Raw genomic sequence first — 11,643 nt, 5'->3', positions numbered from 1 at the left:
TGAGAAAGATATAGGAAGAGGATCATGTTTCTCTTGTGACTATTATTTGATATTTTATAATATTTAAATTTTTTATATTATTAAGTTTCACTTCAAAAAAAATTAAGATTTTAATATGGGTGATATAGCAGTGTATAACAAAACTAACAACTAGTATGTCATAATTCATATTAAAAACAATTATACTTGTAATTTTCAATACATTTTAATTAAGTGTGTAATTAATTTTCATTAGATTTGAATAAACAATATCAAATTTAGACAAGATGTATCTATGTACGTTGATCGCTAATTATACTCAATTTAGACAAATAGAAAAGTTGTTTATTTAATGGTTTTATACTATTTTAAGAAATTAATAACTATCATAATCTAATTAAACGCTAAAATTAAGAAGTTAATATTATTGAAATAGGAATACATAAAAAAACTAATAATAACGTATAGGACGAAAAAAGTTATAAAGAATACAATATATTATAGAATATCTTTATTTCATGCAAGTTAATATTTCTATTTTATTTAGTATAAATTATATATTTAATCTTTTGCATTTTTCATAGATAATTTTCTTACTTACTTGCATTTGTTAGGAGTAGTACTTACGTTTCTAGTATTTATGGTATTTATAATATATTAAGTAAGAAATAAGAAATAAAAGGAAGCAAATATATATTTTTTTAAAAAGAACATAAAGGCCAATTTGCCCAAACCAAAATTCACAAAACCTAATAAAAACTTCATTCTCACTTTGTGTGTTTCCCTTCCCTGCCGCCACCCCCCATCCCCCTTTTCCATTTCCTTCTTCAACAACGCCTTATCTCTTCACATGAACTGAGCAAACCAACGGAATCACTGGCTAGATAGCCCGGTGGCTTCTCTCTTCCCAGGTATATTTATGTATCTACATCTTAAAATTTCCGAATCCTCATACACCTATTTGATTTGAAATTTTTGATTTATATTCTAACAATTTGATAGATGCTTTGCCGTATTCTGATAGGTATTGAGTAAGACTTTGAAGATTTTAATGTAATATTGGGAGGAGCCACAGTTCGTTGAAAAGACATTACAAAAATGAGATGAGAATTCTTTCAAAAGTTTTTTAAAAAGTATACAAGTTTATTTTCTTATCTTGTTGCTTTGCGTTTTCCCCTCTTATTGTATACTCAAAATTCTTGTAAAAGAATTATCTGGACATAGTTTTCTCTTTTGAACGCTATATTAGCATTTTTACAAATCAATTTTCATCTTTGTATTAATTCTTTTTTTTGGTTCGCTCATTCTTTTGTGTTAATTTTTTTTTCTTATGAATTTACAGGGTGCATTTCAATCTATTCAATGCAGGAAGATTAAGAATTCAACCTTGATGCAAAGAGTGAAAGTACTTCATCCTTGACTGCAAAAGATCATCCGGTGGCGACATGTGAAATTCCCAGATCAAATATTTAGAACTTAGTTTTCTTTTGATGTGGAACCCTTCAGAATTTTATAGATTATAGTTAACGGTGCATAATTTGTACTATACTCCTATTAGTTTGACAAGAATTGTGATGATCCAAAATGTCATTTTAAAATTTAATAATTAATTATGTGTTCTAAGATCTCGAAAAGTACTATTTATCAATTCTCGACTTGCGTGCGCAATTCGTAAAAAATTTTTATGAAAATTTTTTATGTGTAAAATGGATTTAAAATGTAGATTAGAGTTTTAAAACTCAATTGAGTTGACTTTGGTCAACATTTTGAGCAAACGGACTTGGACCAGTGTTTTGGCAGTTCCGGTAGGTCCGTATTGTGATTTGGGACTTGGGCGTATGCCCGGAATCAAATTCCAAGGTCCCTAACCCGAGATATGGAATTTTGAAGAAAAATTAAAATGTTTAAGTTCGAATAGTGACCGGATGTCTAATTATGTGAAAACGACCCTGGAATAGAATTTTGATGATTGCAACAGCTCCGTATGGTAATTTTGGACTTAGGAGCGTGTTCGAAATTTTATTTGGAAGTCCGTAGTTAAATTAGGCTTGAAATGGCTAAAAACAAGAATTTAAGTTTGGAAGTTTGACCGATGAGTTGACTTTTTGATACCGGAGTCGGAATCCAGTTCCGAAAATTTTCATACCTCCATTATGTCATTTATGACTTGTGTGTAAAATTTGAGGTCAATCGGAGTTGATTTTATAGGTTCCGACATCGAATGTAGAAGTTGAAAACTCTTACTTTCATTTAAGCTTGAATTGGGGGTATGATTCATGGTTTTAGCATTATTTGATGTGATTTAGAGGTTCGACTAAGTTCGTATGATGTTTTAGGACTTGTTGGTATATTTTGTTGAGGTCCCGAGGGCCTCGGGTGAGTTTCGGATAGTTAACGGATCAAAAATTAGAGTTAAAAAGCTGCTGCAATTTTTCCTCTTCTGTTGGACATTCTGGGTTGTGATCGAGCCCAGATATCGAGCCCAGGGTTGACGAGGTACAGACTCGAGCTTGTGTATCGAAGCCATGATCGAAGGTCCAGCTCGAGGGCCATGATCGAAGGCAAGGCTCGAGGGCCAGGATCGAGACCCAAGATCGAGGGTTACAATCAAAGGCTCAAGCTCGATGCCATGATTGAGGCTATAATTGAAGGCCCAACCTCGATGCCCTGATCGAGGCCATGACCGAGGTCCAGGCTCGAGCCTGTGATCGAAGCCGCGATCGAGGTCCAGTTCGAGGACCAGTTCCGAAGGCTGCTGGGCAGTTTTATAAAAAGAGGGCATTCGTCCCATTCGCCATTTTTAACAAATTGGAGCTTAAGCAGAGGCAATTTTTGAAAGATTTTCAAGGAAAAAACATTGGGGTAAGTGATTCTAACTTGGATTTGGTCTATGAACATAAATATATCATTGTTTTCACAATTTAATTAGTGTTTTGAGATTGAAATTTGGAAAAGTTTAGAAATCTCATAGAAACGAAATTTTGAGATTTCGGTATCGATTCGGAGTCGGATTTGAGTGAAACTGGCATGGTTGGACTCGTAATTGAATGAGTTATCGGATTTTATAACTTTCGCCGGATTTCGAGATGTGGGCCCCGCGGGCAAATTTTTAATTAATTTCGGAATTTTTATTAAAAATGTAGTATTTCCTTATAAAATTTATTTTCTATAATTTTTAGTGATTGTATCGAATTATTTTGGCTAGATTCGAGCCATTGACCATGTCAGGCGATTCATATTATTGGCATGTGAGTTATCCGTGCCGAGTGTGGAAATTCTATTTCTATAACAATTTATCTTATTCATTAATTCCCTTCTTATATAATTGTGCACATGCACCTACAGTTATCCTCTTCACAAAATTTGAGGAGTTGGTTGTAACATTGTGGTTGTGGTGGTGCTTGTTGAAGTTATAATACGGTTCTCTTCTTTGAGACATCTCCCATATTTGGGTACACGGATTGCCCAGTTGTGGCTTGAGTTATATTGATGTGGCATGTCCGTGGGATGGTTGTGTTTAATAAAATAAGGTCATTGGACCTAGAATGGGTACTATCAGGCTTGGTTATGGTATATTCGGGAGGATAATATTGAAAGTCGGCTTAGGAGAAGATTGTGATTTTGGTGGGAGCGAGAGAGCTCCATGGCTAGTTGATCTGATGAGTAGTTATGAGTTTTTGATTGTTTCTTTCATCATTGGCAGTGTACGAAGGTTTCAGAATGAAGTTCTATTGAATGCGGAGTTTTATATTAGTACTTGGTTGGTTTGAAGTAGTTACTGTGATCAGGAATGGTGCTATGAGCGGGCAAGCTGTGTAATATGCTAGGTGATTATATCCGTGATTATAGTTATATCTCGATGTAACTTGTTCAGACTCATACAATGTGTAAATGTAAGATTCGTGTCTTGAAAAAAAAATTTGAAGGTTGGGAATTGAATTCGAAGGTTTTTGGGCTAAGGTTAAATTAAAGATTTTTAGTTGTATTGTGTTGTCAGGCCTATGAGGAATAGGGTGGCGTGGGATCACCCCCGAGTATGTGCATGGTAAAGTGGAATAGAGATTTGAAGGTTAAGAACAACTATTGGCACGTTCGAGGACGAACGTATGTTTAAGTGGGGGAGAATGTAACGACCAGACCGGTCATTTTGAGAATTATGGACCCGTTCCCCCATTTACTGCTCAAATATGATTTATAGTTGTTTTATGACTTATCGTGTTAGTGAGTTCGGGTCCGGAAGAAATTCGGAGTGAAATGAGACACTTAGTCTCATAATTAAAAATTTAAGTTTGAAAAGTAGATCGGATATGGATCTATGTGTAAACGACCTCGGATTTGAATTTTGATGATTCTAATAGCTCCGTATGGTGATTTTGGGCTTAGGAGCGTATCCGGAATATTATGTGAAGGTCCGTAGTGAAATTAGGCTTGAAATGCTGAAACTTAAATTTTTGGAAAATTTGACCGGGGGGTTGACTTTTTGATATCGGGGTCGAAATCCGATTCTGAAAATTTGAGTACCTCTGTTATGTCATTTATGACTTGTGCGCAAAATTTGAGGTAAATCAGACGTGATTTTGTAGGTTCCTGAGTCGTTTGTAAAAATTAGAAATTTCAAAGTTTATTAGGCTTGAATTGGGGTGTGATTCATGGTTTTAGCGTTGTTTGAGGTGATTTGAGGGTTCGACTAAGTCCGTATGATATTTTAGGACTTGTTAGAATATTTGGTTGAGGTCCCGAGGGGCTCGGGTGAGTTTGGGATGGTCAACGGATCATTTGTGGCCTTGGTGGGATTGCTCATATTTGTTGCTGCATTTTTCGGATTTTCTCTTTCGCGTTCGCGAAGAGGAATTTGAGACAGGAAGGATTTACTCTTCGCATTCGGGATGGGGTCTCGTATTCGCGAAGATGAGCTGGGTTGTGCATCGCGTTCGCGTTTGGGTATCACGTTCGCGAAGGGAAAAAAAGTGAACATGGGTTTTTGCCTTCGCGTTCAGGAAGGGGAGCTTGCGTTCGCGAAGAAGGCCTCTCTAAAGCATCGTGTTCGCGAGCAGTGTCTCGCGTTCGCGAAGAGCAAATGTTGGGCAGCCATTTTGTGCTTCGCGAACGCGAGGTACCTATCACGTTCGCGAAGAAGAGAGGTCTGGACAAAAAGTTTAAGTTTTCCCATTTTTCATTTTTAATGATTTGGAGCTCGGATTGAGGCGATTTTTGGGTGATTTTCAGAGGAAACAACGGGGTAAATGTTCTTAACTCATTATTAGTTAAATTACCCGAATCCATGGTTGTTTTTATCATTTAATTAGTGAATTTAGTTAGAAAAGTTTGAAAACCCTCTTGGTTTAAATTGAAGATTTGTGGGTCGAGTTGGGGGTCGGATTTTGGTAAAATTGGTATGGTTAGACTCGTGATTGCATGGGCTTCTGGATTTTGTAACTTTTATCGCATTTCGAGACATAGGCCCCACAGACGATTTTTGAGCTACTTTTAGGATTTTTATGGAAAATGATTATTTTCTTATGGAATTAATTCCAATGAATTTTATTAACTGGAACGGATTATTTATGGCTAGATTCGAGGCGTTTGGAGTCCAATTCACCAAGCAAGGTCATAGCAGAGTAAAGAATTTCACGGCTTGAGGTAAGTAACAGTTTTAAATCTGGTCCTGAGGGTATGAAACCCTGGATTTTGGTATCATGCGATTATTTCGGAGGTGACGCACATGCAAGGTGACGGGCGTGTGGGCGTACACCGAGGGGATAGTGACTTGGTCCGTCCCGGGGAAACTGTAAAGTTAAATAATTTATTGTTAGCTATATGCTCTCTATGTGTTGATAAAATTTGACTGTAAATCATGATAGAAATCATACTTAGGCTATGTGATAGTACTATTGGGACCCACAGAGGTCGCGTACTTGTTGAATTGCCTTCTAAATGCTATATGTACTCAGTCTCATATTTTACTTGCACATTTTATCTCAATCTCTGTTATTATTATTGATACATCATATCATTGTTGTTTGGGATGATTTCATGATAATATTGAGAGCCCGAGAGACTGGAGAGATCTATGATTGAGTAAGGCCGAGAGCCTAATTGTGAGATATTGATACTGATTATGAGATATTATACTATAGCACGTGAGTTGTCCGTGCGGATCCTTATATTATACTATAGCACGTGAGTTGTCCGTGCGGATCCTTATATTATACTATAGCACGTGAGTTGTCCGTGCAGCATGTGAATTGTCCGTGCGGATCTATAGCACTTGGGCTATAGGAACTCCTCCGGAGTCTGTACACCTCCAGTGAGCGCGGGTATCCATTGAGAGTGAGTGATGAGGGCTGGGAGCCCAGAGAGTGATGAGGGCTGGGAGCCCAGTGAGTGGTTGTTGTCCTAAGAGGTTGTACTTGATTTTCATTTGTTGTTGCACTTAGTTGCTATCTGTCATTGTTGTGAAATCTCTGAAAAATTGTTGATATACGGATTACATGAACAGGAACTGTATAAAAATTGATTTGACATTAAACTGCCAGATTTGATAGCATGTCTATTCTTTGCTAAAATTACTGGAAATGAACCGTAACTGTGTAGCTCGTTACTATCTTCAGTTCCTTATTTATTATTGTTACTTGGTGAGTTGGATGTACTCATACTACACCCTGCACTTCGTGTGCATATCCAGGTGTTCCCGAATATAGCGGGTGTTTATCCTTTCGCGCGGTTAATTTTTAGGAAATTTTGAGGTAGATGTCGTGTTCCACAAACCTTGTCTCTCCTTCTCTATCTCTTTGTTCACTGTATTTGGTCTCAGACTATTATAGATTATATTTTCCAAACTTGTATTCATATTAGATGCCCATGTACTCAGTGACACCAGGTTTTGGGGAGTGTTTGTATTGTATTTAAATATTATATTTTCAACCTTAAAGAGAAGTTTTGGTTTATTGTGATTATCGGTTTGCCTAATATCGAGATAGGCGCCATCACGACAGGTTGGGATTTTGGGTCGTGACATTATGGCGGTTTAGACCACGACTTGAGATTTGAATTTTCTGCGGTCATGGGAATTCAGTTGCGTGTTGCAATGGTTCTTCTAAAATAAGTTAAGTGAAAGGTTTCTAGCCAATGAAGTGTTTATTCTATTAGTAGTTCAGGGGTTATGATGAATTCTCGAATTCTCGCGTAGCGTCATGATAGGTGCAGTGAGCGGCATGGAAATTTGAAAGTTGAGGATCAAAGTTGCGGCTCGGTGTTGATATGAATGTAATGAGCTCGGTTGAGCAGGGAAGAATTCAGATGTTCAAAGTAAGCTGGTATTTTCTTTAGTGTCACCTGAGAATGGTGTCTTGTGTAAGAGGCATTGTGTATTGATTTGCTTTACAGAATTAGTACGATTGGTGGTATGGAGGTACAGACTTTGTTACCTGGTGCGAAAGGTCGTGGGAGCGTACCCCACGGGAAAATTGTATACGTGTGGCATGTTAGTCACTTGATTATTAAGGATTGAAACCAAGTATGGAGATTTTGGTACTATCGCTAATGTGAGAGTTTATGCCTAAAATGCGCTCTATTCATTTGGTTGTGGACTGTGGGAGTTTGTTACGGATTGGACGACTATTCATTTGTGTCAAGAGTAGGGCCATTGTGGATCTTTAAAAGGTTGTTGGCCCAGTGTGGGATGATTAGAATCAGCTTGAGGTCTGTTGGTGGTTCCAATGTGAATGTGTGCTCTACATCAGGTCGGATGTGTTCATTCAGCATAACATTGCTTACGGAAGAGTCTTTGGGTGTTGGATGTTATTCTCGTCGTCAGTTATTCCATGTAATACTCTATTGTGCCATGTGGCTTATGAGAGGTCTTGATTATTCGCATATGTTTTGTGATCCCGTGTAGCTTGTGGTGTTATATGAGCAAGATGGCTCTCGAGATGCAAGTCATTTATTACACCTTAGTCGTGTTTGGATTTTGTAGCGTATGGCACTATCCGTCTCCCCAGGGATTGTATTATGAACTTGGCATGCTTGTGGTCGATATTCGGGCATTTCATAAGTATAAGCATTACGGCTTGATGGGTGTTTCCTTATTGATTGTTATGTGCGGATCGGGTGGCACGCCGCCACGGATACGTTGTTTGGATCGGTGGCACACCGCCACAAGTATGTTGTGTGGATCGGGTTACATGCCGCAGCAGTGTCATGTTTGGATTGGGTTGCACGCCGCAACAGTGTCATAGTTGGATCGGGTTACACACTGCAACAATGAGATGTTAAGTACGTTTCCTTATACTTATTTTGAGAACCTTGTTTCCCATCTTTAAGATAGAGCCATAACATCGGTTTGGCCGTTTTATTCATTATGCGAGCTGGATAGTTCTTTTCCAGAGTTCGTTCTTCCCTATGGGTCACATTTAGTTTGTTAGCACTTTGATGGCGCTGTATGATATTTTAGACGGTGTTTGAGGTGGCTTATTGCCCGAGTAGCTTGTACTGGGTGAGACGAGATTATTGGGCCTGAGATCAATGCGATCGAAGTTATGTAGGGCATATTAAAGAGAAAATATCTTTATTCAGTTCAGAATGAGGTAATGGTTCTTGTCAGGAGGAGCGACTTCATGATTAATTGGTTCAATAGGTGGTAATGAGTTTCTACGCATTTCTTTCGTTGTGTCAGTATTACGAGAGTTGGAACAAGGCTTATATGTGTTATAAGGTGTATTGCAGGCATCAGATTTGTGAAATTGCAGCTGTTGTGGTTTGGGGGATGTTATTATGGGAAGACGACTTATGTGGTGCATGGTGTGATTTCAGCATAGGTGCATGATCAGGTTTTGGTACAGCGTGTAGGGATTGATTTGGTGTTCGTATATTAGAATCGGGTCTCGTAGAGAAATTCCGGATGTTGGAATTTGGTTCTAAGGCTTGTTAGCTAAGGTTATAGGGAGGATCTTCAGTCTGGCTTGAGCTAATGTGCTCACATGGGTTATGGTGGCACGGGTAGGTGCACGAGGTGTTAAACAGTAATTTTTGACAACTCCAGAACAGTTATTGGCATGTTCGAGGATGAACGTATATTTATGTGGGGGAAATTGTAACGACCTAACCGGTTGTTTTGAGCTCTAGCACGTCGTTCGGTGGTTTGAGGCATTGGGCAGCTTCACTTCATGTATTATGACTTGTACGAGTAGTCGAAATTGAATTTCGGGAAATTCAGATGGAAAATTCTCAAATTCGGAAGCTTTAAGTTGGAAGAGTTGACAAAGGTTTGACTTTTGAGCAAACGACCTCGGAATTGGTATTTGAAGGTTCCAATAGGTTCGTATGATGATTTTAAACTTGGGCGTGTGTTCGGATTGAGTATCGGGTGGTCAGGGAGCATTTCGACGCTTATTATGGAAAGTTGGCATTTTAAAAAATTTAGAATTTCATAAGTTTGGGTTGAAGTGTATTTTGATGTTATCAATGTCCGTTTGAGGTTCCAAGCCTTGGAATAGGTTCGTATTGTGATTTATGACTTGTGCGTAAAGTTTGGCGTCATTCCAGAATGTTTAAGTGTAATTCGAACGCATTCGTCGAAGTTTGAATGTTTGAAAGTTTAAAGAAAGGTTTCGATCGTCGATCGTCGATTCAGACGTATCTCATAATTCGACAAGTTCCTTCCTTTCTTGTGGAGCGGGCCGAATGCCTCGGCAGTATAATAAATGCATTTATGGTTTGTGTCGGTCGACCCTCGGCAGCGTACACATTATTCTGGATCGGGCCATATGACCTCGGCATAATCGTGCGTTATATCGCTTGCAATCCGAATATTCGCGAGATTATCCTTCCATTGATGCCTGGCATTTTATATGGTATTCTTTATCCGTTTGATACTAGCACTTGATGCATCTGAGTTGTTGAGATAGAATACGAGACTGAGAAATTTATATCTTTAAAGAAAATTTTTGGAAGATTATATAATTTACAGTTTTATCCCATTATTACTATTGTGCATCATATCTGCTTAAGATTTATCATATTGCTTTATTGGAGCTCTAGTAAGTGTCGATGTCGACCCCTTGTCACTATATTACCGGGGTTAGGCTAGATATTTATTGTGTGCGTGTTGATTTACGTACTCATGCTGCACTTCTGCACTAAATGTGCAAGATTTGATAGGTTTATTTGGTGGTCATCTTGGCGCGTAGACGTAGCTGCTGAGGAGACTTAATGGTGTGCTACAAATTCTAGGCTACGTATCGCAGCCCACAGAGTCTCTATAATACTATTTACTTTATCCTGTGTTATTTACATTCCAGACAGATGTTGTATTATTATTGTACTCCTTAGTAAATGCTCATGCACTTGTGACACCGGGTTTTGGGATAGTCTAGTTGATACTCACGGATTCGCATATTATGATCACATTTTATTTTTATGCATTACTAGTCATGTATGTACCCGCATTTATAAAGGTGGAAATTTTCTTACTTAATAAAAAATATATGATTTTAAAAGTAATAAAATGAACAATTAACGTGATAGTTCATTGTTGGCTTGCCTAACGACGACATTGGACCCCATCACGACCTATAGTGGGTTTTGGGTCATGACAGATGAAGATTTGAAGGTGAGGATGAAAATTTGAAGATAAGGATGAAGGTATAAAGGTTAGATTTAAAGATTTAAATATGGAGTATGAAGATTTGAAGATGGGGATATGAAAATGTGAAGATCTATGAAACAATGTATGAAGATTTGAAGGGGTTAAGAATAAGTGAAAAGTTCAAGGGTAAATTAAGGAGCTCTAGAGTCGGAAAGTAGAAAAGTGAAAAAAGGGACCGAAGCTTTTATAGAGAGTGGGTAATCAATGCGTGACGTTTCGCATTCGGGGACGGTCAATCGGCGGCTGACACATGTCTGAAGTCAGAACGACGTGACTGATGGGACGCTTCACTCACCCGTCAACTCAGTTGTAGCGTATGAAAGAAGGAACCGGGGTTAATTCATCGCTTCCCATCGCTTCGATAAAATTTGCTCTCCGAGAAGCGAGGGAACTATCTGTGTACGGGTAAAATCAGGGGCAAAGTTTTTCCCGATTCCCCGATGAGGAAATAAAAGGGAAGTACGGCTCGACACGATTATAAGCGAGACCGAAAGACCTCTCATATCGGAACCCCGAGAGGAGGGAATGATGTATCTGGGATCGGGCACGGTGAAATAACGGATCCAGACCAACTACAGTTTATGGACCATGGGAAACGCAGAGAATGGTTATGCATGACGAGTAGGGAGCCATAATATTCGCTCTCGACTGGATATTACGGCGCGAATGTTGTTCGATATCAACTGCGGATCGATATTTACCGGAAAAAGAAGATTTTTACCTTATTTAGACTTGTACTAGGACTGAAATTCCCCTACTATATAAAGGAAAAAGTTTCTTTTATTTGAACACATTGTTGGCAAGCAAATCAAAGTAATAAAAGTTCATTTTTATCTTCTAGCTATTGTTCAAAGTGTTCTTCAATTGTTCTCTTCTTTATTCGCTACCGAGCTCATATCGAGGGTCCGATCGAGGTCGAATTCCACTGTTCAACCTAAGATCAGGCTTGATCATCACATTACGCTTGGTTTGATCTTTTATTTTATCTCTAACTTAATTACTTGTTATTTTTAGACCAT

At 38.3% G+C, this 11,643-nt stretch overlaps 1 long non-coding RNA gene across 1 annotated transcript; it reads left to right on the top strand.

The window, feature by feature from the left end:
• The first annotated feature begins 726 nt into the window (after nucleotides 1-726).
• LOC107773101 (uncharacterized) lies at nucleotides 727-1,584 on the top strand. Its single transcript, XR_001645235.2, has 3 exons — nucleotides 727-890; nucleotides 1,004-1,112; nucleotides 1,322-1,584. It is a non-coding gene; the product is annotated as an uncharacterized LOC107773101 (long non-coding RNA).
• The last annotated feature ends 10,059 nt before the right edge of the window (nucleotides 1,585-11,643 follow it).

Source organism: Nicotiana tabacum, chromosome 24 (assembly GCF_000715075.1).
Source record: "Nicotiana tabacum cultivar K326 chromosome 24, ASM71507v2, whole genome shotgun sequence".
Classification (NCBI taxonomy): domain Eukaryota; kingdom Viridiplantae; phylum Streptophyta; class Magnoliopsida; order Solanales; family Solanaceae; genus Nicotiana; species Nicotiana tabacum.
Note: the sequence above shows the minus strand (reverse complement) of the source record. Positions and strands in the feature narration are given on the sequence as shown.